The following is a 26633-nucleotide window of genomic DNA, read 5'->3' as shown; positions in this document are numbered from 1 at the left end:
TTTTACTTTCGCGATTTTTTCTACCAGTCTTAGGGCTTATAAAACCTGTCGCACACAGAGCTCTCTTCCTGGCAGTCAAGCAGAAGAAATGTGCGCACGGGCGGATAAGATTATTTGACTACGGTGACGTTCCCTGCAGATTTTAAATCTGTTAACCATTCATGAAGATTTCACAGTATAAAGATGTTTTGGAATCTCAGAATCTGCCTCTTTATATTTCAGAATCTGCATGTGTGCGGAGCACGAATCCTGCTTTTAGATTTTCCAGAATTCTGGTCTATGGATTCCAGATTTGGCGTCTAGATATTTCAGATTTCATGTCCGGGCGCGAGATTTGAGACTGCGTGTAGGCATTTCTGAGTCTGCAACTGTGTGTCTGATCTTGAGATTTCAAAACCTGCTTCTAGATTTTCCGGAATCTGTCATATGTAAGGATGCTGGAATTTTAGAATCTGCATTTGTGAGTCTGCAATTTCAGAGTTTAAGCTTAAAATTTCAGATTCTGTCTGTGAGTAGCTGGGTCTGGAGATTTCCAAATCTGCATCCAGATATTGCAGACTTTCTGTGTCTGCTTCTGGAGAGAGCAGACTGCATATATCGAATTTTAGACTCTTTCTGTGTCTGGTTCTGGAGAATGTTGATTCTGCGTTTGGGTATTTCGGAATATATGTCTGTGTGCCCACTTTGGATTTTTCAGAACGCACATCCCTGTGGGTGGGGAGGTTTCAGCATCAGCATCTAGATATTTCAAACCGTTTTTTCTAAAAAGATTTTAGAATCCAAGACTGGATCTTTCGGAGTTTTCATATCTTTATCCAGTCATGTCATGTCGATTTCTCATTTCCACGCATGTCTGCTGCCAGAGCGGTCATGTGTGTGTTTGTGCCTGAAGCCTAAATCTCAAAATGTCATAATCTGTGTTTGGAGGTGGTCCAGTCTGTACCTGCGCACCTGTGTCGACACACTTCAGAATATGTGCCCGGAGCGATAGCAATCCGGGTGCGTAAAGTTTACAATCTGTACGTAGAGATTTCAGGAGCTGTGTTCTTGCCAAGAGATATCAGAATGGCTCCGAATCTCGCGAGATTTCATGGACTGGAGCATTTGCCGTATGGCATTTCAGATGATTATTGGGACGTTTAAAAATATGTGCCTGGGGATATTACTAGCGCTGTCTAGATATTCTGAAATCTGGTTTTGTTTTCAGAGTGGAACAGGAGATTTCAGATTTCCCCTCTCGAGATTCTACAACGTGTCTGAAGATTTTACATTCTGAGTATGGTTACATCTGAATATAGTGCTAGAGATGCGTGTTTCGAAAATTCACAAACTGTATTAACATAAATTCCATTCTCGGTATTTCTGAAAATCCCTCTGGAGATTTCAAAATATATCTATCGATTTTACAATCGGTTTCTCGAGGTATTAAAATTAGTGTTCTGGAGCGCCTCAGTTTGCTCGTATGTTTCGGAATCTATGTATTTTTTGCACTCCTGTTCAAGGCCAGGAGTTTTGGGGACCTATGCACGTGCACCTGAAAGTTCAGAATCTGTGTGCGTGGATTTTAAAGTCGTCGGCTGATTTCAGACCTACTATCTGAACCAACTGCCACTGGTGCAGCAGGCGCAGTGGCACCGGCGGAGAGAGCCTTGCAGGCCCCCTTGAATCCTGATAATTGCTGTATCTTACTACCCCCAACAACTGTCAAAGGTGCAGTTTTCCTCGCTTGCATCAGGGCCCCTGGCCTCCTTGCTATGCTACTGATAGGGCATGATGTGGCGTAACAGCCGGAGCTGCCAACTTCGTAAAGAGTCTTGGCTTCCCATCAACAGCCTGTGATTCTGGGCAAATCGGTCTCCAAAAGACTCGAAAAAGAACAAACAAAACGTGAATATGAAATTGCGTAATTAACGGGTGCTCACGTAAAGCGCTCCAATACCTTCGGCTGAGTTCGTGGTGTATATACAACTGCAGAAAACGTCTGTCTGTCTGTCTGTTTGGAGACTGCTTAATTAATTCTGTACCTCAGCTCGCGAGAGGTGATGCCTGTTACCTCGTACCCCAGGAATATTCGTCCCCTTTCTGTGCTCCCGAAATAAACAGTTGCTGTACCGCCTGCGCCATAAACACGTCTGTCACAAAACGTTGGACGCGAAAAGGTGAAACCGTCGTCAGCATCTTTTTGAAACGGTAAAATACAGAAAACGGGGGACGCGCTTGGCTCTCCCCGGCCGGCGCAGTCATTAAACAGGCAGCATATGGAAGTCTCCTGCCTACTGCAACAGGTGGCATTGCACCAGTAAACCCTCTTTCCCCCCCTTCACCCCACCCTCAAACGGGCGATGTTATCACTGGCTTGTAATCAAGTGGAATGGATTGGATTGTGTGTTCAGACTCCGGGGCTAATGGCCACAATAGACCTCCTCAGAGCCAATTACAGCCATTGTTTCCCCCTCAGTGGACACATTCTCTTCCGGGCCGCGCGGCTCTCATATGCCAGACAGCCACATGGGCATCCAAAGGCGCATTTATAATCCCGCCCATTCGCTTAACTTCACAGGCTGAAGGAAAGCGTGTCTGCCAGAGCCCGAGGCAGCGGTCCGTTATGACGACGTAGAGCTTCTGCTACGATGAAAATGTGGCACGCACTAGCCACTTTGAGCAAATGCTCAATTTTGTTAGAAAAAACGAGAACAAAAAAAACAAGGAAAGAAATGATGGAAATGCGTAAAATCGGATTCAAGTACAAGAAACCTTCAGGAATGTTTGAATAGTAGGGATTTAGTACAGAGCCTGTCTTGCCATAATGGAAATGAAGGTAGTAAACAGAATAATGAGTTTAGTAAAATTATAGTTTCTTCACATCACATTCAGGTCATTTTAAGATCTATCAGATTTTGGGAATGCGTAGAAAATGTGCGGCATGAGAGATAACAAATGACTTTCTCAAGATCACAGGTTGAGGCGCTGAGAAAACGCGAATAAAGAGCTCGGGCACGAGAGCACACAGATTTGTGTTCCAAATAGAAATTCCGTTTATTTGAAATATTAAACAAACCTATACTGTACTTCCAGCCGGGTGGGCTTCAAGGCTCAGCGAGTTAAGCACCTGCTGTTGACATCTGGGTGTACCTGTCGGTCCCTAAATCTAATCCCAGCAGGGCCTATTGAGCGTTTCATTACTCTAAGGTCGAAGGCTTGGCACTACAATCAACCGATCAATAGTAGCATTTGTTATGAGCGAGATAACAAGACACAGCTCATGAAGTAAGAGGCTTGCAATAGCTTCTTTCATCATATATTTTTCTTTTGTTGAATTCAGTTTATAAAGTGTCTGTCTCGCCAAACGTCCCTTCAAAGCGCTGTTCTTCATGTAGAAGCAGGTCAAGGGGGACTTTAGTTTTAAAGTTCTCCTGGAGCGAATGAGTGGCGTTGCAGCTGTCCTGGGCCCTAGTGCAGCGAGGGAATTGGGCAACCTGGCAGCTGTTTGATCTCTGAAATACAGCAACAATAAGGGTTCAGTGAGCCCCGGTGCGACTGCACCTGCTGCGCCATTAGAAGCTACGCCCTTGTAAATTAAACCGATGCTGTTGCTTTTTAGGGATTCTCTGACTGTGTGGTGACATAAAACCATGGATATCTCTGTTTCCGGAGCAGGAACTGCGCAGTTGTGCCAGGCAACAGGAGTTTAAAGCCCACCTGAATGCCTGAGCGCCAGGCTGCAGGAGTTTAAAGCCTAGCTGGATGCCTGAGCGCCAGGCTGCAGGAGTTTAAACCCCAGCTTAATCCCTGAGCGCAGGCTGCAGGAGTTTAAAGCCCAGCTGAATGCCTGAGCGCCAGGCTGCAGGAGTTTAAAGCCTAGCTGAATGCCTGAGCGCCAGGCTGCAGGAGTTTAAACTCCAGCTTAATCCCTGAGCGCAGGCTGCAGGAGTTTAAAGCCAAGCTGAATACCTGAGAGCCAGGCTCCAGGAGTTTAAAGTCGAGCTGAATGCCTGAGCGCCAGGCTACAGGAGTTTAAAGCCCAGCTGAATGTCTGAGCGCCATGCTGCAGGAGTTTAAACCCCAGCTTAATCCCTGAGCGCCAGGCTGCAGGAGTTTAAACCCCAGCTTAATCCCTGAGCGCCAGGCTGCAGGAGTTTAAAGCCAAGCTGAATACCTGAGAGCCAGGCTCCAGGAGTTTAAAGCCGAGCTGAATGCATGAGCGCCAGGCTACATGAGTTTAAAGCCCAGCTGAATGTCTGAGCGCCATGCTGCAGGAGTTTAAAGCCCAGCTGCATGCCTGAGCGCCAGGCTGGAGGAGTTTAAACCCCAGCATAATCCCTGAGCGCAGGCTGCAGGAGTTTAAAGCCAAGCTGAATACCTGAGAGCCAGGCTCCAGGAGTTTAAAGCCGAGCTGAATGCCTGAGCGCCAGGCTGCAGGAGTTTAAACCCCAGCTTAATCCCTGAGCGCAGGCTGCAGGAGTTTAAAGCCAAGCTGAATACCTGAGAGCCAGGCTCTAGGAGTTTAAAGTCGAGCTGAATGCCTGAGCGCCAGGCTACAGGAGTTTAAAGCCCAGCTGAATGTCTGAGTGCCATGCTGCAGGAGTTTAAACCCCAGCTTAATCCCTGAGCGCCAGGCTGCAGGAGTTTAAAGCCAAGCTGAATACCTGAGAGCCAGGCTCCAGGAGTTTAAAGCCGAGCTGAATGCATGAGCGTCAGGCTACATGAGTTTAAAGCCCAGCTGAATGTCTGAGCGCCATGCTGCAGGAGTTTAAACCCCAGCTGAATGTCTGAGCGCCAGGCTGCAGGAGTTTAAAGCCAAGCTGGCTACCTGAGAGCCAGGCTCCAGGAGTTTAAAGCCGAGCTGAATGCATGAGCGCCAGGCTACATGAGTTTAAAGCCCAGCTGAATGTCAGCGCCATGCTGCAGGAGTTTAAAGCCCAGCTGCATGCCTGAGCGCCAGGCTGCAGGAGTTTAAACCCCAGCTGCATGCCTGAGCGCCAGGCTGCAGGAGTTTAAACCCCAGCTGAATGCCTGAGCGCCAGGCTGCAGGAGTTTAAAGCCCAGCTGCATGCCTGAGCTCCAGGCTGCAGGAGTTTAAAGCACAGTTGAACGCCTGCTTCAGTGGAAGTCTAGGCCGAAGGCGGCACGTTGAAGGGATCCAATTAACTCTGACACCTCAGACAGCGGATCTGCAGGGCCCCGAGGCGGTGCCGCATTCTGAGGCCAGGAGCGTCCAGAGGGACCCGTCTTGCTGCACCTTAGAAGGGAAACACGCCTATGCTTATGTCATGCCCTTTTTAACCCCCCTGTTTGCGACCGAATACTATCCTAGGGGTCCGCATGCGGCTTCCTGCATATCTTCGTATTTCTTTGGACACCCCCACGCCCACCTGTGTGTAGTGGGGTCACTTTTTACAGATACCTCGTTACTGTTACCCAGGATCATCTGGATTTCATAGCCATGAAAATGGCACCTTGCATAGGTTCCTATCTGATAGTCTCTGCCCGTATCTGTCCTTCTGTCTTAACATGGAGGGTTTACTTCCACATCTGTCCAAAGCCTTCCATTTTGGCACCATAATGTCTTCTCTGTGGGGCATATTTGTGAAGGATTTGTGTCGCCCTTGCGCCATGCAAGAGGGTGTAATATTGGCAAAAAACCTAAGTCGGATTTATCAAGGCACGTGAGGCCACCTTGCGAGGCCCTACCTGGCTTGATAAATCCAGAGTAACACAACACAACGCAAATCACTGCGCTGCGTTACTCCTCCCAGTGTCCCGCACATCCACCCGCGGATTTTGAGACGTTCCCAGATTGACTGACACTGGTAAACCTGGAAATGCTTCAAAATGCTACTCCTCCCCATCCTGCAGCGCACATAGAAAGAGAAAAAGGCCTCAGGAGGTTGTTATTGTGCAGGAAGGTGCCCCATCCTGCACAAAAACAATCATGCTTACAACGCAGGCACCCTTGCACCATTGTGAAAGGGTGCCTGCGTTGGCGCTAGGCAGCCAAAAGGGCGCTGGCGCAAGGAACTTACAGGAATACATTGAATTATGTTAAACATGGCACATTCCTGCCCTTTCACGCAGCGCTGCAAGGTGGCTCGCTGAGCTGAGTGAAAGCTACATAAATATACCCTGTGTCTGTATCTTGCCTCCTATGTCCGTACAGCCCTCTATTTCCAGCTACCCTCTTCTGTCCATATCTGCCCTCTGTGCCCGTATCTCTCTTATATGTTCTCATCCTCCTTTCATCTCATATCTGTCCTTCTATGTCCATACGTAACCCTTTATGTCAATATCTCCCTGCTATGCCCATACTTGACATGCAACGTCTATGTTTTCAATAAATGTCAAATCTTGCCCTATGTAACAGTAACTGTATTTATATATTGCTTACTACCCCTGATGAGGCATTGAAGCACTTTTCAGCAAGTAGTGTGCTGGTCTGGAACCCATAAAGGATTAGTGTTGGATTAGTATAGGGAAATATAAATTGTTAATTTGAGCGGTTAATTCAGTCTGTTATTTTGATTGAATAGGATACTGGAGAAATAGATGGGGGAAGAGCCCAGAAAGTGTTATTTGGGAGATTATAGTAGTAAAATTAGGTTTGGGGTGAGTCAAGTTGGACTAGAGGAGGGAAGAGTTTAGAAAGTGTTATCTTGGAGATTATAGTAATAAGATAAGGTTTGGGATGAGTCAAAGGAGGGATACATGAGGGAAGAATCTAGAAATGGTTATTTGGGAGATCATAGTAGTAGAATGAGGTTGGGATGAGTTAGAGAACGGAGGTAGACAATATTTTGAGAAATGAATAGGATGAGGCATAGATTAGTCCATTGGAGAGAGTTTATTTTTTTTCCTTCTACAGTAGGAGTAAAGTAATACATATATAGACACATAACTACATAGAAAGGATATACATGTATAAGGAAAATAATATATTGAAATATTAAGTTGTAATGTGTAAAGTCCTATATGTGCACTTGTGGATATATAGTTAGAAACTCAAACATTAAAGTGTTGCTGTCCATGAAGTTAATTAATTTGTGTATTTTTATGTATTTACTTTTTATTTTAGTTTTATATTTTCTGCAACATTTCAATAGTGAAGCACTTGTGGATACAATTGTGATGGTCATATTCACATAGTGTGATAAATAAAACGAAACAAAGAACAATAAGCATCTATTCAAATAACTTCTATGAAAACTATGCAGTGATATATACATTTTAATTATAAAATAATCTATCTATATTTATAATTTAACCATAACTTATATATACATTTGTTAAGCAGACCTAAAGAATATCTATATGTTTTTAAACCATAGGAAGTATATATATTTGTACAAAGAAATGCACATATCCATATACATACATTTAATCAAATTATAAATGTTCACATACACAGGCATATGTCGTACATGTGTGTTTGAGTTTCAGCTGCGTTCCTCCAAAGCAGCATTAGTTGGAACCTGGCTCTCTTAGGCATGGTTGCAATTTGACTCTGGAGCAAGGTCCAACTGGGACAGGCCTGATCACCAAAATAAAGGCAGCCACCATTAATGAATTAGGTAGGTCAAAAAGTGGCTCATGTTTTCAAACTGGGGAAGTTTGAAACTTCTAAAGACATGCTGTAAAAGGATTTTGCAAGGTATGGAAGACTGCATAGATTTGAGCTTGCTGCAGGCAATGTTTGTTTTAATTTCAGGAAAATCAACAGGACAAAAGCGGCTCAGCATAAAACAATTGGCCCATACACTGACCTGTCAGACCAGCCAATCGGGCACTGTCTGATTGCCCTATAGGCCAGCAAAACTTGCTCTGGAGGTTGAGCCAATTGTAGAGGATGAACCCCAGCAACATGGCATTTTGAATGGTGGAGGGTTTGACATTTTAGCGCCGAGAGGGATTTGATCCATTCTTATATAAATAGGGTGGATTTATTCGCTAAAAAATTCTGTTTCCTCAAGATTAAGTTTAAGGTGGTGAGTTGACATCCATGGTTGAATTCTTGCCAAGGTGTTGGACAGAAGGGTAATATTGTTCGGAAAAGAGACGTTCTAGTAGACCAGCGAATCGTCAGCATAGAGGTGAAAGAATATCTCAGAGTTTCTAAGGGTTTCACAGAGTGGCTGAAGGTAGAGGTTAAATAATGTTGGTCAGAGGATCAAGCCATGAGGAATCCCTTGTTGTAGGCAAATTTGATTTGAGACACAGCTCCCACTTTTTACTACTTGTAAATGATCAGATAGGAGGTAAACCAGTCAATGACAACCCCTTTGATGCCCATTCAGTTCCTCAGGATGCTGATCAAAGCATTAATGTTTAGTTCCTTGATATTGACACAAACATTGCCTGCAACAAGCGCAAATGTATGCATCTCCCATACCTTGCAAAACACCAATGCTGCATGTCATTCTAAGGTCAAAGCTGTCCCGATTTGCAAATGGGGGCCGATTTTTATTGCCTGGCTTGACAACACAACTGTAGCCAGACAATTATGTGAGAAACACCGGGAGTGAAGCGCTGGCTTCGCTCATGTGTTGGGAATCAGGAGTTCATGATTTGATTCGTCAGAAGTGATGTGCTTCCACAAAAAAGTGCTTGCCCACCACACAGCTGCGTGAACTTCAATTCCAGGGGCACACTCATGACATTGTAAATCTATTAAAGTGTCTGAGATAACTTGATAAGTTATGGTACTCTTCTCTAGCCACAACACAGATTGGAAGAAGGCAGTAATTAGTTTACCTACATGGATTTTTAGGTCTGACCTTGTAACCTACAAAATATTACTCTACAATTTGTTCCTTCCTCATAAATACATATCCACTCCTATGCTATTTACTTTCAAAGCTTCACATTACCATACATTCCTTTAAAGCCAGTTTGGTATTGCCAGTGCTTGTTTAGTTATCTGATTCGCTGGTGGGACCACTCTTATTTTGGCATTCCGGACAATTTCCGGTCCCAGCCTGACCCTGGGGTTACGTGCAACGCTACGCACCATTTTGGTGACGCGTGTTCCTGTCAGAGCGAGCTTCTGCTGGACCTCGGCGGCGCTGGCCTGTACGGTGAGCATTCCATCGCTGGTCTCGTGCCTTGCGTGGCTTTCCCGCCAGACCGTTGTGTACATTGCTCGGCTCCAAAGCTGCTCCACCGAAAACCTGTTCTTGGGGTCACTCGCGCGCTGTGTTGCAATTTGAAGGCGCGCGCCCATCTCTTACATTTACCTCAGGCTTTTTTTAGAGGACCAAAGTGGCTGCTACAGAGGACTTTGGGGTTTTAAGAATTAACCTTACATGGCGGAACTTTTGTTTACACGATAATCCTGGATTGCACTGTGTCTTGTAGCACTGCCTGTCCCCACTCGAAGTCCATTCTTGGCACACGTGCTGCCCAAATACCGCAGGTGATGGGGCTTGTACTGACCACCAACACCATCTTAACATAGAGAAAGATTTTGATTTTTGCCTAAAGACAAGGGCAGGACAAATAGATGAAAAAAAAGCTGGAAGGGGGCACCGAAATCAGCAAAGAGAGTGAAAGAACATTTTAAGCCCCAGAGAAAGCAGAAGCTTAACCCGGTTTTTGAAGAGATTTAAACCCGAGAGGGCGGGAAATGAGTTTAATTCCTGTTTCTCTTCCTGGCTGCTTCTGTAACCCCCTCCTCCCGTCCCCGTCCCCGTCCCCCTCCCCCGACCCCTGCCCAGGATAAAGGCTTGTCGAAGCCTTGCGTCATGGCAGGGCCAAAATGAGTTAATTAAACCCTGTTTTTCCCCACCAATCAGAAAACCTGTGTCTATTTATCCATGCTATTCCATATTGAAGTCAGGTGAAGTGCTACGGGCCAAAAGGGTCGATGCCTTTTATAATTTGCCCAACAAGGCCCCTCTAAATATAATATGAATACTGGTCGTCTGGTGACATTTACACTATTTCAAAGAGGGTTTGTGGGGCTTTAATCAGGAAAAGAGAGAGCCTCCTGGTCAGTGGTGTAGCAAATCTGCTGTGGTCTTTAACACAAGCAAAGAAATGCCCCCTCCCTTCCGGTTTGTGTGGTAAAAGACACTAGAAATTAGGGTTCAGGGAGCCCATCAAACCTATGGGGCCAGTGCCACAACACCTGGTACACTAATGATGGCTACTTCCCTGCCCTTTGGAGAAATTCCAGATGACCAGTTGTGAATGGTTTCTACAGAATCCGATTGGAAACATGTGCTTTTTTTAATGATAAACTAACTTCTATGGAGAATAAACCAGCTGTACTTTGATGCCTATTTCTGGCCTGCAGGGCTTTTGGGACAATAACTCTCCGATTTACTGATGGGGTCATGCCTAATGTACTTCTGTTGATTGATCTCTGTTTGGCCTTCGACATGTCGGCTCATGGTTTCTGAATTGATGGTTTGTCCGTAGTGGTGGAGATCTTAGCAGTTATCCAAGGAGTGGAACCTTCTAGTTGTGTGAATGGTTCCACTCTCAACAGGCAAAAATGAGGACCCGCTTACTTGTACATGAATACACAGGTATGCTTGCTGAGACAGAGAGACATTGACTGCCCCCCACAGGTGGAGACACTGACAAGGGGGCAATCACTTCATAATCCAATGGACATGGGGAAAGAAAGACATGGATATAGCCAATGGATCAGAGATACTGAATGGAACACTTAGATAGGAAGACACTGACAAAGCGATAATGACATGCACTGAGACAGATGGATGTACATCACACACTCTGACAGGGAGAGACTAACACACACTCACACAATAGCTCAAATACGGGGCCCGGTGAGCACGCTCATGTGGTTTCGGTGGATGGTTACAAGACCCATACCTTCTATGGAACGCCAGACTTTGAGAAAACCCACAGCTAACCGTCTGCCATCCAAGACCCCCAACAGGGCCCAGAGGCCTTGGAAGTAGCAAATGCCATGCTGCACAAAACATACATAACATTTATAGCACCAGAATATTTCCATATTGATAGCCCAGAGTTTGTTATCAATGTTTTTCTACAAAGTCTCATTCATATGTTATTATGTAATATAAGGGAGTCCTCCCTACAAAATATTTTTTTGGGGGGAACGGATTAAAACTACATTTTGGAGAGCAATATTACTGTACTGGTTAGTAAGTCAACAGTTTTACGAGCTGTTATGAAGGTTAGATTATGAATTATTCAAATGCCTAGTCTGGCTCAGTACTTAGGAGTGTTTATTTTTGGCCACAAAGAATCACTTTTGTGCCTGCATGAACTAAAAGAATGGACCCTCCAATTGGAGAGGTGATGAGACTAGGAGTGGGGCAGGTGGCACTGTGGCAGCATTGGAACAGCCATCATTTGTGGACAGTTCTCGTGTCCTGGGGAGAGATGAGGTGCTTTCCAACTGGAAGTGGAAATGGGCAGGTATGGGGCACTTGGGACGTGGCTATAGGATTGAGGGCTTGGAATCCCGGCAGCGGGATCACTCGCCCTCTTTGTTCCTCCATGACCAGAGGGGCAACCCCCACCACATAGACCTTCTTGCCCAAGTATTATTGAAAAATCTAATTCTCCCATCCCACCCTGTCGATCTTCAAAAAATCCCACTGCCGTTCGCTAACCCCCATTTTCATGATGCATAATCTACTTACTAGAGATCGCCATTTTGTTTACCCTCTTTTGCCAAAGTCCATTCTTTGATGATATCTTCCTTGTTTCTGAGATTTGTTGTGACATTATGTCCTGAAAGTCCCCTTGTGGCAGCTGCCCTCAACTTCTCCTGGCTATACATTTTCAGGTCTTCGTAGTACAATGATTTTTAAGCTTAGTTCCATTTTCATTGTCCTGTTCTCAAACTTTTTTTTTGTTTCTGCAGCTGATGGAGCACGAGTGGTTTCCCTTCCGACAGTTCTGAGGTTGTGATATCTCTTTAGGAAGTGTCTGCAGTAGCTTCCACCTGATGACATACCTCAAACCCACATTTCCCCCCGAGGAAACGATAATTGACTTGTGTTGTGTCTAGATCTGCTCAAAGGTGGGAGTTGCTACATGGCAGGAGCTTTGAGGAGCTTACTGCACCCTCTGACCCACCCACCGGCTTTCAGGAATGCAGTTGACTTTGTGTAAAAAAAAAACCCTTTCAGGGTTAGTGCACTGAAATGGCATCCCTGGATAAAATTTGAGTGCCTTGATTTTGGGTTGAGATTCCTAAAGGGTGACGGGCCAGGCCTACTTTGTAAGTAAGAGCCATTTTTACAGCGCTTAACTTGCTTTGAGAATTATTTTTAAGTAGCATATTCAGGTCCACTGGAATTATGCGAATCTGCAGCTGTGTTGTTTTCTAATTTCTTCATAATTGTCGATTTGCCACATTTGCCTCATAATCCATCATATCCTGAATAGCCTCCATATGTGAGCAAAAGAAATTGTATCCAGCTTAAATGGATCAAAATTACTAAAAACGTTGCAACACGTTCAAGTGCAGTGGAAGGCCCTTAACAAAAGTTGACTGGTCATTTTTAAATTGCTTATCGCTTTATTTGGTTGTTAAACAGGAACTGAGAAAGTGAAATCTTTGCCCAGACAGTATTACCATGAGGAAAAATGGCAAAATAATCAAGTTATACTATCACAAAATGTGCTGCATGACGCATCGTAGTTTAGCTTTTCTTGTCGCATAATTTATTCAACAATGCTACATATGTGGTGCTCCTCTGCTGCATAATTGCAGTGGCCCTGACCATATCCCACAATTTCAGCCACATTGCTAACCCTTTCCCTGCTTTATTACTGCTGCTGATCGCAGCTACTTCACACAGGTGGGCGCCAACAGAGCAAAGTATTTTCGAGGTTATTTAACTTCAGTTATAGGGATTTGCGTTTGGTGACGAAGTCCCACTAGAAATAACAATGCCTCCTGATTATGGCTTACATTAAAAATAAATACATTTTGCACGCAGCGCCCAAAAGAAAAAAACGGGGGGTTATAAGTGCTTACTTCCACCCTAAGTGCTACTGCTGTTCGGGGTGAAATCGTTCAATAAAAGGCATTTATTTTAGTGTGTGGATTACAAATGAGATTTTTTTTTTGTACTGCAGCCCACTTTGATTTTTTTTCTGCATTTCTTTTCCTCATCAAATTGCGCACTGTTTGATTTGGTCACACATGTAGTAAAATGCCAGCCCAAGGAGGACTCGCTTCCAGGTTGCACACATACCTACAGACTTGGGGCTGCCTCCTTTCCGTGAGCGGCTTTGAAGCACTGGTCCCTCCCTGCCTGTTGGAAGCCTCGAGGGCCTGGGCAGACGCTGAGTTGATTGATGTGTCGAGCACAGAGTTATTATAAATGCATCCTCCTCTGAACCTGATTGAGGGTTTTTTCCAACAGCGGGCAAGAACGCACCCAGGAGGCGTGCCCTGTACAAACACAGGTGTCCCCGCGCAACTTGTACACGAGATGCTTCCGGCCGGGCGGGGCCGAGCCCCCAGTCTGCCCGTGAAGTTTTAAATCAACATACTTCATGTAAAACCCGGGCCAGCGTTCCTCGGAATCTTGTTTGATAACACCGTTCGCCGGTGATATAGCTCGTCGGGATAATGCGTCTGCTGCGTGAATCTGTTTGAAACCAGAGGGCTACAAGTTCGACTGCTACCAGCAGGTCCGCGGTGTCAGTTCTAGATCCGCGGATTATATCATAGAACCTTAGCCCAGTGTAACTTTTGATTTTCTACAGAGATATGTCTGTCTCCAGTCCCTTTAACAGAACGCATAAGAATAATGCATCTCTGGAAGGGGTTTGATTCAAGTCCACAGAGCACGATTTCCAAATCTAGTGGGTTTACCAGGTGGGGTAAGGCACCTGCAGCAGAGTTCTCTGAGCACCCTGCAGGCCCCTCATTTCAGTCCCTTTAGCACAGCTCAGCAGGTTGAAACATCTGCTGCAGACGTCTGTCTGTCTGTCTGTCCCCTGCAGGTCACAGATTATATTCGCACTGGCGTGGTTGCGTGTGTTAATGTATTCATCATTTGTAACGTGTCAGCAGCAGTATATAACTGATGGCGAACAAGGGTTGCTTCTCTTCAGCATTTCAAGACCATTCAGATTTGAGCAGTTTTGTTTTTTAGTTATAACACTTGCATTTGTACCTTAACATCGGCATTTTAAAGACGTCTGCGATTTTTCCTGCCTTTTGTGAAAAAGTTTGCCACTGTCAAAATGCCAGCTTTCTTTAGCACGAAACTGAAAGCTAGTTTTTTTTGTCAATTTGCCTTAGTTTAATTTTGGTCGATGTAACTTCTCTTCTGCCTTCCGTAGCAGCACAGAACCTTACAAAGGCGTTGGTTTGTTGATTAATTCCTTCATTCGTTTATTCCTTCATTCACTCAGTTGTCAGCGCGGAAACTGTATCATTGAACGGCGGCCTTTTTTCCGGTTAATCGCTTGCATTGTTAGAGTGCGTTTATTTGCTGCATAGCAGTGAGTCCCCCGCCCAAGAACTGGGTGAGCGTATGTTTGCGTGTTTTTGTGGATCTGCCTTGGACAATGTGTGAATTTGGGTGTCTCACTGTCTGTGTGCTTGTGTCTGTCTGAAGCGAGCACCCTGCAATGCGTTATAGCCCCCACACCTCAAAAAGATGTATTTGGTACCGAACTGTTTCGTTAAAAAAATACGATTTTTCCAACCACATTTTTTGGCACCAAAAATGCGTTTTTAATTGTTGTAGGGAAGCTATTTTTTTAAACACCTTTTAAACACCAGGTCAAATTCCCAATTTTTAAACTGAAATATGGGTCGCATACACGCATAATGGATTTTCAGGCTCATTCTCACAGTAATTGTCATGTTTACTTTGTAGTCTTTAAAAATCCAATTTACATTTTTACTAAGACTAAGCCTGCCTGCAGTTTTACAAAATATTTTTGAGCACAATTGAAATGCTTAAAAATAAATTTCTGCTTATTTGAAAGTCACGTTTTACAGAATAGCTGAGCCGTTGGTTTATATTTTATAAGAGTGCACCATGTCACACCTGGTGCAGTCGTTTTTGAGACATTTGTCCTGCGTATAGACCTATGTGAAGTCCCATGGAAATATATGTTATAAACCACATTTAAAAAAATAGTATTAATTGGATTTTATTTCATCAAATACAATCACGCTGCAATTAAAATTACAATGAACACTTAAAAAAAGACACATTATACATCTTTTATGATATGAATTACCTGCACCACACTTCACATATATATAAGTAAGCAGCCAGATTTTGACCATTAAATACACGTTTTTCGAAGTGTCAGGGGAAAGCAATTCCCAGTTCCCTTGAATTAAGTAATGTCACCATATATTTGTACTTATGTGGTTTTATATAGTGCAAACTAGACCTCACATGGCCTCGTAGATCTGTATATGAATGGGCGGACTAGTTAGCATAGGGGTGTATAGCAGGATGACTATTCACGGGAACAATGTCATCCCTGTCAATCACAAAATCTACGCCACACAATTACTTGAAAATCCTATCAAAAGTATATCATATGATGTTAAAAAATTGAAATTATAATTGTAATTATATAGCGCTTTCTACCCCTGATGAAGCGTCAAAACACTTTTTGTGAGTAGCACGCTACTAGGGAATCCCAAAAATGATTAGTGGTGAATTTGTATAGTGAAATATGAAATTAATTTGAGTGGTGGACATGTTAGTCTGTTATTTGGTTTGAAAAAGGATAGTGGAGGGATAGAAGAGGGAAGGGTTTGCATTTATATAGCGCTTGCTACCCCATATGAGGGGCTTCAAGCACTTTTTGGTCTAGTGGCTTTGCATGAAAGCTGGTAATCTAGCTTCTACTCAAAAGTCTGGCACAACAAACATTTGATTCTCAGCAAATCAACATATATAGTATAGTGTAAGCATTCAATGTAAAAAGAACTGGCACTGTATAGTCCTGACCCAGTTTTATGTTCCCTCACCTATCGTATTCACGTTTCTGCACTGTGTTGCCTACGGTGTGCCGTACATAGCCTACATGTTTCAGATGCTCCTACTGTAGTAACAATGTTCTCTGTAACAGTGATCAGTAACTTGTAGGAGTGGAATCTGCACAGTACCAAATACATAAAAGTATAGGGTCACCTACTATGGTACTCTGGGTGGGTTACGTGACATTTACCAGTCTATGACTATGTGCCCTAATTCAGTGAACCACTTGATGCAATTCCTTAGGGATACATTTATTGTACTCTCTATCTATAGATTTGTGGGACATGAAGTCAGACAACATTATGATAAAAAGTCCTAGTTAATTTACTGAATTATTGAGAACTACAATGTAACTATTAAAATGACCATTGAACTGTCCTGCAAGGGTCTATAAAACCACCAGTCTGGACCGCACCCCCCCAAACTCAACCTACCCAATGACTAGTTATTACTCTAGAATGTTCCGTGAGTATGGGGTCATGTTTACTTACAGCAAATCATAACACAACAAGTTCCTTTATGTAGGCACAGAACTTCCACTGTGACAATATCCTTCCCATAAAACACAGTTTTGTCTAGAAGCCAAAACATGTTTTATGAGCTATCGCCTTAGGGGAAACATGCATCTGCTTAAAAACAAGAGACTGCAGTGCTGAGAGGACTTTATTATAACCTCTGTGTTTCGATGAGGACATGCATTATTTTTAGTCGTTGAAAGACAGAGCGACATTTTTATTATAATGAGCAGTTCAGGAACTCCAAATATTTACAGTGTGCTCCTTTGTGCTGCCATTTAAATACATCACATTAGGCAGTGGCGGCGGACCTGTACCGAGGGCGGGGGCACAGAAAAAATTGGCATACCTTTCTAACTTGCCGTGAGAGGTCGTCCTCCCTCAGGTGTCTTCTCTCATCCTGGAAGGTTCGGACCAGGAAACTGCACTAACAAAATCCTGGTGTTGCTTTCACAGTATGAGATCAGCACCAGGATTGGAGAGAGTTGGCTCTCTCAGAGCTTCTAAGATTACTGAATGTCTGTACTCTCTCTAAACCATCTAGGTTAGAGAACTTTAAAATGTGCATGTTTGGTTGGCCATTCCAAGATGGCCGGCCAAAGAGACATGCTCATTTTAAAGTGCACATCTCCCTGCTGCTGCCACTGGACAGCACTGGCCTGTCCTGCCCTAACACTTCGTTTGGGACTGGTTACTGAACAATAAAATGGTAATACATAACCTCCATTTTATTTTTCAGCTGTGGGGCGACGCTCCTCCGCTCAAATGGATGAGCTGACCCTGACATTTGGAAAGAAAATGTCAAAGATGTTGTCTTGTGATAAGTGAATCAGCCTAAGCTTTTGCAGGCTTTCTCCTCTCTATTGAAGTCATAAGGCTCACCATGTTTGTTAAGCTAAGAGAGTTCTTGGGAACCACCACATGAAAAGAGATTAGGGGGATTACCAGGGGAGCCTTTTGAAGAAGGGAGACTTAGGAAAGCGTGCAGAATTCATTGAGGTCGTCTTCACAGTACTCAACAATGAGTTTCTTAACGAGCTTACAGGAGGGAGATATCAAAACCTCATCAGGCGTGCGGCCTTCAGCCGTCAGGAACAGGGGAACCATATATCCATTCTTCATTATCAAGAGAGAATTTCATAAACTATAGATAGGGAATCTGTAGAACAGTTATCCCAAACTAGTCAATCATTGAGGAATAGTGGCCCAAATTCCATTGTCGTTAGCACATAAAATTGTGGACAGTTTATTGGTTTATTTATTTCTTAGTTTTTCTGAAACTCAAATCAGGAGTAGCTGCACAACCTTACATGATGGCGCAAGTCACCAGAATGAAGCAACAGCACACTACAAAACTATTAGCCCAAAATACAGTGAGGGGCTGAACTAAGGATCTGTTTGTCTCTAAAGTAATAGGAAGCCCACAATAGAATGATCACCCAAAGTACTCAAGCAAAAGAGCAGACCGCTAAATAGTTTGTCAAGCAACAGACAAGTTGGCTGAGTTGCAAAACGAGAAGGCCAAAACACAGGACATGCAAAATTACCAAACATTTGCACGAGACTAAGGAACAGTTAGATAAATCCATGGAATAGCTTAGCCAAACGAGAGAGTGTTTGGCCAACCAACAAAACTGTTTACTAAAATTACAGAATGGTTAGCTCAAACTGCAGCAAAGTTAAACTATTTTAATAAACATGTTACCCAAAATATTTAATAGCACAGTAATAACCCTGAATATTAAAGCTAGAATATGAAGGACAAACTATTGAATTAAAATATCTTAAGGTAAGTAATTATAGATGTTCTTAGGAATTAGGAATTATTATCAGCATCAATGTTCAGTAGTACAATCAAACAGTACAATCGAAGTATTAAGCCGTTAACCCAAAATACAGAATGATAAAACTAAACTATAGAAAAGTTAGCATAAGAAACAGTGTGACTAATCCATTGAATAGTCGGGAAAAACTGTGGAAGAGTTAAACTAAACTGCAGAACAGTTAGGCCTACCTACTGAACAGGTTTGTCAAACTAAAGATCAGAAGAACTTAACCCCTGGACAGATAAACCAAAAAAACAGCAGTCAGCTCGAGGTAACATTGCTAGACTGAATGGCAATACAATGACAGCCATCTACAGAACAATTTGACTAAATTACTTAAAAGTTACCCACACTATGCAAAGTGTATGTAAGTAAGTGGAAAGTGTGTGCAGTGCAAACCAAGCCGAAAGCAAGCTAACAGATGTACAAGGTTGAAGGCAGAGATACAGTCACAGAGTGATTGTGCCTGATATGTGATGGGTTCTGAGAGGGTAAGCGGACCCTATTCAAACCACAGGTAGACTGGTGGTGCAGCAAGGGTACCATGGGCCCTAAGACAAACTAGGAAGATGGGCCTTTAATAAATAACTGCAGCTCCAACTTAACTCCGAGATGGTATTGCCAACTCTCCTGTCCCTCAAAAATGGAAATAAATAGCATATTACTATTAGCAAATGTGCATATATGGTTTTGTGCCATACTGGCCCTTTATGTGTAGAAGTTGTAAACAAAATTATTTAACCACAACCAGATCACAACGTGTTACATTTAGTCCTGGCAAGTCCAAGAATAATTTACAAGCGCAGGTTTCATTCCTGTCAACGCATGTTTGCAGAAATATGCTTAAAGTGCAGCTCACAAGTTTTCATCACTGTGTGGTTCGCTCCGCCTTTCATCCTTAAAATGAGTAACATTAATTTGTTATGACCCACAATTATTCTCTACCTTCAACAGGTCAGATAACAAATGTGGCAAGTGTTCTGTACACAGGTCTTTCCTATGGTGCAAATATTACAACCAATCAACCCACTATTTGCCTCTTTGTTGAACCTATCAACATTGATACTTATAAGTGACAGGTAAATATGAGGATCTCACGCAGACTAGTCAGATAGTAAATGAGCGTCCTGTTGAACCCTTTGCTGAAGGAATCAAAACAATTTCACAGACCTACAAGGTCCTACTCTTTCCCCATTAACTTAAACCCCTTGAGCGTCCCCTCTTTTAGAGGTTCAACACTTATTCCGGTGACGTGCAGTTCATCATAAAGGTTTGCGGAGACCCCTTCATAGAACAGTGCTGGCTGCAGCTGGGCAGTGACCTAATCAAACCCTGGATGGAGGAAAACTAGCTGAGTTTAAAAACTGAAGTACAATTAATTTTTTTCCATTAGTCTCTTGGCTGATTAAAGTGCTATATCATCCTTGATTTAAACCTCTGAGTGCATATAGTGGTAAATTACCAGTACGCTAAGGTTACTCCACTGCATAGTAATCTCAGTGGTATTCATATTCTGTTTTACTGCTGCCAGTCAGGACCAGACAGGCCTTTTATTCCACTGGGCATTTCCCCGGTGGACCAGAGCCCTTGGAGGTGTGCTTTGCACAAAAAGATCTAGTCCTGGTGCCTACTTTTCCTAGACAAAGCAAACACAAGGAGTGGCTGGGGGTAAGTGCATGAAAAGGTTCAGCGCTCCGTCCATCATCTCCTTGTGTTTGCTTTGTCCGCCCTAAGTTGGCAGGGTATGCCCAGACATGGGTCCCCTGCTCACTTCGCCACTGGATGGAAGCAAGCCTGGCTGATGAGGGGTGTTACCCCGAAACCAGTCCCAGGATGCTTGTGTCCGGTCCAGGGAAGTCCTGGCATGGGAGTTCGGGCTGGACTGTTCCCATGAGGCACAAGGTAAAGACTGATTTGCACATGGTTGGGTCTGATTTGGGGTGGTAAATTGAGCCAAAGAACAATGATGGATTCAACCCAGATCTGTGACTGGGGGTGAGTGTCTGAAAGGTTTCAGCGCTATGTCCATCATCTCTATGTGTTAGCTCTTTTCTTAGACATTCATGACAGCAGGTGGCGTAGCGGGGAGGCTTCCAGAGAGAGCGATGGGGAGTAGAGAGACAGCAATCCAAGAGAGAGGGTGCAGGGTTGATTTGAGCATTTTTGCTGGGGCTGCTTTTTGTTGCCCAGTGTGGCCCAGCTGACAGCGTGGTATCACCAGTGGTAAATAAAGCCAGTGGTGATTTCCGCTGGTGGAAAAGATACACTGCAAGATCTCCTTGCTTTCTACCTTTCTTAAGATAAGGCAGCTGTATTTTTTATTATTCTTATTAAAACTTTTTACCCTGCAGTAAAAAATGTCACCGCACAGAATTCAAAAAAATACATTCAATGAACACTGGTTGGAACCCAGTATTAAAAATCGTTCTTTTGTTGTTAAAACTACGTGTAGTGACAATATCTTGTATTGCTTCGAGCACTGGCAGCTGGGCATTGTTCTGTCAAACTTGAAAACTAACTCGGAAGTGATCTTGTTTCCAACCATAAATACCAACATTAAACCATAAAGGTAAAAGGATCGCTCTTTATGAAATGAAGGTATCCAGATTTCTTCTTTTACTCACTTGAATATGGTGTTAATAAGCTGCACATATTTTATATATTTTTGTGCCAGATTACTGCTTCCAGAGTATTTTGCTATGATTGCTCTAACAATTGTTGGACAAGAATAAATATCGCTGTCCACCCAGGGGAAGCATGTCAGGGTTTCAACGCTCAGTTGGTTGGACAGTACCCAGAGTAAGTGGTTTCACTCACATTGCAGATAATTTCTGGATAACCATTCATATTAGGACACAAAATACGATTTTCTGAGTGATTTGTACCCTATTTTCACCTAAACCCAAGCCCCTGTATACCAAAAACTGCAAAGCCCACCCCAGACAGTCAATGAATGCCTCCTCGAAACTGTTTGGAACAAGGCCTAAAAGCTTGTAATAGCGTGGAAAGCACTACTGGATAAAATGTGAAACAGGATCATTAAAAATCGATCTCTTTTATAGATCCTAACCAGGACACTTAATTTAAAACGTTAAATTAACTAGCACCAGGGACACATGGTTTGGCGCTATCGAAATCCAGTTTACATAGCATAAAAGCTGCCAGATGGTAGTGAAGTACCAATCATAGGCTAGACTGGATGCTTAAAGGTGAAAGGTCAGTCAACCCTGCCTAACAGTTAATCCATCTGGCTCCTCGCAGGTCTGTGTGTTCACAGAAAACTACAGTGCAATTTAGACATCGAAACAAAGTGGAATCGTTTCTTTTCATTGCAAGGTGCACCCCCCCCCTGAACAAAATATTCAGTTTTTTAAGTACTTCTTGATACTAGTAAGGCGTTTCCCCCTTTCATAAGCCGTCTGAATTGTGGTAGGTTACTGAACTGAGGCACAAGGGGAAAAGAAGTGATGTGCTCAAGATAACACAATTTGATCAGCCGTTGAAGCCTAAAACGTAACCACTAGACCACCTCTCGATGTTAAGAAAAAAAAAACTGACAGCACGAAAGGGCTTTTCACTGACTGTGTATACATATATTTTTTTATGGCGCTTTGTATAGCAAGAACTAGTTCCAAAGGTATCAGAGTGCCTTACTTGAGTATTAGTTGCGTTACAGACAGACATATTCATTTTTCTTAGGCACAGGGAGATTAAATTATTTGTCCAGAATCACAGGATGTTGAGAGTCCCTGCGGAGACTTGAACCTGCTTCCCCAGCTTTGAGGTTTGAGGTTGACAGCTCTAGCTGTTAGGCCATATCCTCAGCTAGGAAGAGGGGAACCTTTTCCTGACCTTGCATTGATATACACAGTAAAGAAGAGTGTTGACCCTCTCTGACCACATACTGATGCCTCTCTCACTGACCATAGAAACATGCATAAACTACAAGAGGTGTCTCACAATAGCCAAAGAAATATGTGCCTTGACAACAGTGGAGGCACCTCTCATTGGGCATAGAAAAATACATTGACAGGATGCAAGGGGCTCTCCTTGATAATGGAGTCAACCACACTTATTTCTACAGAGGCACATAAACAGGCGCTTCTTTCCGGCTATAGAAACGCACATTCATAGCAAACGTGGTGCATTGCACCACCGTAAGAAATGTTTACAGTTTACACAGACAGTAAGACCACGGAAAAAGTATAGAGAAAGAAAGAAAGATGACTCCCACTGTACTTAGAGCCAATGCACCCACTGCAAGAGGTAATTTCCACTGTATATAAAAAATACATAATTTGCGCAAGCGATGTCATTCTCTGAGCAGAGAGGAATATACCGACAGTAAGAGAGGTGCCTCACACTGCCCATAGAAAGAATGCAATGACAACATGAGAGGGACCTCCTCCTGACTGCTGAAGTTTGTACTTGGTGTGTTAAGTGGGATGTAAAAGGATGGGGGGCCTGTAAAAGGGGCGTGGCCAAAGAAGAATATCTAGGCATAATTTCCAAGAGGGGTGGCCTATGTAGTTAAGGACATGTCTTAAAACATGTAATCTAAAGTCCTGTGCTTCCCACAGCATGCCACCTGACCAGTATTTGAGTGTCCCTCTGTGATATTTCTGTTACTGCATCCAGACACATCACACAACAACCAGCTTGTATACCTAAAACAAGCCACACCTACTATCTTTGCAATTGCTTGTTAGCTGTATCAGATAAATGAATGATAAAAATGATTTTGTTAGGAATATTAAGAATTTTTAAAAGTTTTAATTCTGGAACTACTAGGCCTAAACGTTACTAAGGTTTGTGGAAAACGAAGTGATCTTCCTTTGCTATATCTCACTCTGTTAGACACTGACACATACTTTCCTTTGCTATATATATATCACTCTGCTAACATTGACACATACTTTTTTTCTCATATATTTCTGAAATCCCCTGTCTGCTTATCTAACACTTTCTCATTAATACTATTGGTACATTTGCGACTATCGCTCTGTGCACTCTTCGGGCAACCAGGAATTGGATGTGCACGTAGTCATCATACACACACATGCACACACCCTTCATAACCCTCTCATTGGCGCTATGAGAAACAAGCAATGCCTTCCGCCTCAACTACAGAGTGCTTATTCGTGCCAGTCACCATTTACAACACACAACCTGAACTCAGTCAACCTCCAAGATGTGTCTCAATGCAAAGTATTCACTATAAGGGAATAATATATTGCATGACGAAAAATTACAGACACATATCACCTTGGAAAAAAGTATATACTCTTAGGAATAGCAAGATGAAGTAAAGCATGTGAAACGTAAAAAGGGATTGCATTGCTGACATGAATTGCCTCAAGGAATTTTAGTCATTATTGAGAAATCAGTGTTTTTTTGCGTGTAAATTTAAGGACCTGAATATAGAGTTCGATACGGACCCGTTTTAAAGGCGGGTTTAAATTCTTGTCGAGTCTCAGCCTCGGGTGGATCCATCCCACTTAAAGACCTGTCTGTACGAGATAATATCGATTTCCCGATGACATGACACCTCCCCCTTGCTTTTCAAACAGAAGTCGATGGCGGTTAACCAGAGGCCAAAGGTTTGAAAGCTTCATTCCCAGGGGGGCAGAAATAATAGAGAAAAGGTCTACTGCATCTCCAAGCGCTATAAACATGATTGCCTCTTAGCGCTTCTCTATAAAATCATTTATCACTGTAGCCCAACTGAATGGTGCCCTTCTTCTGAAACTTGAAAAAAAAATAAGGTTGTGCCTGCCCAGGCATTATGAGAATCTGCGACCTGGAAGCTGTGCACGGGTCGGTGCAGCCGGTGCTCAACCCACAGAGATTTTTGTACCCTCTTTTTTGTGTGGCTTAGGGTGTGTTAAATAAAGCAACTGGAAAATGTTGGGCACAGGCTATTGTTGGCGACGTTCAGCAAACCATTCAATTACATTTTAATCAGTACTACATTTCAATAAAGAGCTAGTGTCCCTAAAGTACTCAACGTTTTTTATTTAATGGCACATGCAGATACAATCTTTGAATGTTTCTGCCCTGCTGTGGAACGTTTGGTAGATAGCCGCCATGTTAAGCCGGGCAACGTCCTGAAAGACTCGCTCTGGCTGTGACAGTCAGGAAATGGACGTCTGTTTCAGGTGCAGCGTTCTCATTCTTAATTTCCCGAATACAGGCATTCCTATGAGCCCATCCTTGGAGGATGACCAGTCATGGGGCCTGAGGTGCAAAAAATGCAACTTCTGTGGAGTTAGCATTCACGGGAGTAAGTTCGAAGTAGAGGCTTTTGATTCGAATTGAACAGCGCCTATTTAACATAAGTACCTCTGGGGCAGGCGATGGTCCAACCTTTGGTGAATAAATGAAGCGCCACACAACAAAGGAGCTAGATGCCTGCTATGTCAGAGATTTCAAGCGGTCCCGTGTGTGTTTCTTTAGCTCATTCACAGATTCGTCTTGACGCAGAGGGCAAAGCATTAATAGACAAGTGAGTCGCTCCTTCTGACAAGGGGCTACTTGTAAATTCTCTGTGTCTATCGGCTGTGATCAACCCAGCTTCACAAGCGAACTAAAACAACCCTGGAAAACACTGCACATCTTAACAATCTTTTGAAATTCCATCACAAAATAAAACACTCTTTCTGTCTTTGTGGACTAGTCAAGTTGGCCTGAGCACCTGTAACAGCATGTTTTGCCGAAGAGGTTGATACTGTTGAATTGTCCCAGATGCATGTGGCCATTCTTAAGGGTGAGTCAGAATTCCCATCTGTAGTCCAAGACACAAAAGTGACATTCGTTCTCCGTTGTTGACGAAGTCCATCTCAAAGCAGTCATGGCGGTTACCATGATCTTATCTCAATCATGAAACTCCAAAACGCCAAAATGGCCTAATTTGAACAAATGAAAACCTTCGAATAAATAAATAAACCAAAACCGAAATAAATAAACCAAAACCCATATCTGATTTTTGTTCTATAAAAACAGCAAAAAAGAAAGAAAGTGGTTGAAAAAAGATCCCTTCAGTTCCTTGCTGAAACACCAAGGGTACTTGAGCCAGGGTGAAGTGATCCCCGGGGAGTAGTTTTTCCAGCGGTACCACTTCCTCCTACAGTGAACCCATGCATGTCTGTCCTTCAAGCCCGGCTGTATCCAGCGCTGCCATGGGCTCTTCCTTGGAGAGAAAATATTTGTAGCAAGAAAATCCCTATTCATCCCCTTTCCAAAATCCTATACCACGATAATTAAGCTAGATAAAACCGAGAGTCAGACAGGAATTACAAATGTAAGGCCTTTACATCATTAGCAATAATTTTATCAGGAGAGCTAAACCCCCTAAATCTGGATCAGTACTTGCAAATAATCATATCTCCTAGTTCTCAACGGAAACTTACCTCAGCGCTGTGGGCGCACAGAGCTTTAGATGGGTGGATGAGGCGCTGGGGCGGCGGCTGCAGTCAAGGAACGAACAGCCACGCGAGAGGGGCACATAAAATTAAAAAAGAAAAGCCAAGAACAGAGAGATGCCACCTAAATGTGGACGACTTTAAATGAGGGCGGCAGTGATGTCATCTGTCATGGTCTATGTTTCACTGGCTAATCCGCGGCGTGTGGCGGGGCCTGGGAGGGAGGTGCGCTTCCCTCCCACAGGGCTGACGAGGTGACTTTGAGCAATATGGTCCACGCTGCTGGCACCATGTCATTAATCCGCGGCTGAAATGTCTGCTGCAATTATTCCTCATCCCTCTTGCAAACTGCTGACACCTCATGTTGAGGTCGCTGGGCGCGCCAAGCCAGATGTCCCTGCTTGAGACATCCAGCTTGCTCGTGCCTTCCACCTGTGCCTCGTACACAATTATTTCAACAAGTGGAACAGATCTAATGTCTCTGGCCCCAATCACGCCAATGCCTCCCATGAGCAGTTGGGCCAATGCACTGCTCACAGTTAACGTTAGCCATTCACAGTCAGTGCACCAGGCTATTGTGTGATTTGCAAAGCAACAGCCATTCAGGTGTGACCTTTCCATTGATTGTTTCAGCCCTAGCCTTCATCCAAGTTGATCCCCTGTTTGGGGTTCTTTGTTTGATTTTCCTTCTCCAGTGTGAGATCACGATGCAAGCCTGGAGCTTTGTATACACTGGAGTCAGTGAATGAACTGAAGAGACAAATTTTGAGTGAACAGGGCCTATCTCTCATGTGCATAGCACCAGAGCTCATGATTTGTCTGTTTTATGTCACTATGTAAGCAGGCATTTTCTTGAAGATATGGAAGCATGTCAACTACATCAACATGGGACCTTGCATAAAC

At 43.5% G+C, this 26633-nt stretch overlaps 1 protein-coding gene across 2 annotated transcripts in view; it reads right to left on the bottom strand.

Moving 5' to 3' along the window:
- Nucleotides 1-25852, bottom strand: part of LOC147692449 (homeobox protein otx5) — a 58124-nt gene extending 32272 nt beyond the window's left edge. For both annotated transcript variants that reach the window (XM_086938649.1, XM_086938650.1), the window contains exon 1: nucleotides 25719-25852. The gene's annotated coding sequence lies outside the window, so the exon portion shown is untranslated. The remainder of the gene's footprint in view (nucleotides 1-25718) is intronic.
- Between the last annotated feature and the right edge of the window lie 781 nt (nucleotides 25853-26633).

The sequence above is a fragment of the Lissotriton vulgaris genome, chromosome 9 (genome assembly GCF_964263255.1).
Source record: "Lissotriton vulgaris chromosome 9, aLisVul1.2, whole genome shotgun sequence".
Classification (NCBI taxonomy): Eukaryota; Metazoa; Chordata; class Amphibia; order Caudata; family Salamandridae; genus Lissotriton; species Lissotriton vulgaris.
This window is presented reverse-complemented; position numbering and strand designations above follow the sequence as displayed.